Below are 1,576 nucleotides of genomic sequence, written 5' to 3'. Positions count from 1 at the left end.
GAAAGACCTTTTGTTTTCATAGCTTTTTTTTTTTATTTGATTGCTGCCGAGTGTTGAAATTCTTGACTGTGTATAGCTTTTTTTCTGTCTAGGCCTCAGTGGTATTTTTTTTGGGGGTGACGGGGAGGGAAGGAGGGGTGGGGAGGAGGGGTGTGGGGGAAGGAGGGGGTGTGGGGCAGGGAGGGGGTGTTTTGGTTCTATTTTCTTAAGCATGTGTCTTGTTGTTGATGTGATGTATTACTGAGCTTCAATAACTAAGGTCTTTAACCCCTTCACTATACCACGTTTATTATTTTATTTAGCCAATGACAGACGATTTTATTCAGCATAGAGGGGAGCCGCGGCTTACACAAGGGAGTTAGTTGACCATCTTATGACCCGACCCGACCCGACCCGACCCGACCTGACCTGACCCGACCCGACCCGACCCGTACACAAGGTAATTATAGTAGATTACCTCCACTAAGGGTATAGTTTAAGGTTAGTAAATTAAGAGTTTAGAGAGTTGTTTCATCTGGTTAACTATAGTGTAATGTGTACTTAAGTTATAAGTCTTGTTACTTATATTACTTAAACTGAGAGCCTGTGCTGTATTAGTTTACGGAAGACCCTGTCGTGTTTACTTACTTAAATAACTTGGACTATGATTTGGCCTTAAAGTAAAAGTAAGTTCATTGTCTCACTTTTCCTTGTCACTTATTTATATAAGTGAAACGAATTTATTTTTTTTACGCTATCAAATGATAACCACTGATGACAACCAACCTTAATAAATACATTGATTTTATAACCCTTAAAACACCTAAAAATGTCCATCAAATCCTAAAAAAAAAAAACACGAGAAAACCTCTTTAAGAAATGTCCAAATTCTCAACGATTCCGTGACACCATAAAAAAAAATCCCCCAAAAATTAATTGAAATTTTGAAATATTTTTAAGAATTATTAAAAGCAGACGATTCAATTTGACAAAAAAAAAATATATTCTTACTAAACGTCTCTTATGAAACTTGACAAAGAAAATTTCAGTAGTACCATGTCCGCCACCAACCCTCATAACTCCCACTGTTACCAGATATTAATATACTCGTATGTATTATATTACCTCTGCTTGTAAGGCCAGCGATGGTAATAATGCCTCCGTCTACCTCAGTGATAAAGTTTTCTATGATACTGTTCCTTGTGGGAGGTGAGAAGGGAGGGGGAAGAGGGGGAGATGAGGGGGAAGAGGGAGGGAGATGAGAAGGGAAGTGAGATAAGAGGATGGAGATATGTGGTAGTTATGGGGGAAAGGGGAATGGAAAAGGGGAAGTGTATAAAGGAAAGGGAGGGATAGATGAAGAAAAGAGGTAAGGGAATGAATAAAAAGAGAAAGGGAAGAGAGGTGAAAAGGAGAAGTGACTGCTGCAGGAAGGGTGTGGGGAAGGGGAGGGAGAGAGAAAGAGAGAGCAAGGAGAAAGGGAGGGCAAGGAGAAAGGGGGAGAGAGAGAGAGAGAGAGAGAGAGAGAGAGAGAGAGAGAGAGAGAGCAGGGAAAGAGACCAGAGAGAGGGGTGGAGTGTCTCTTTCAAGCCTCGAC

This window comes from Homarus americanus, unplaced genomic scaffold, assembly GCF_018991925.1.
Source record: "Homarus americanus isolate GMGI-L3 unplaced genomic scaffold, GMGI_Hamer_2.0 scaffold23005, whole genome shotgun sequence".
Classification (NCBI taxonomy): domain Eukaryota; kingdom Metazoa; phylum Arthropoda; class Malacostraca; order Decapoda; family Nephropidae; genus Homarus; species Homarus americanus.
Note: the sequence above shows the minus strand (reverse complement) of the source record.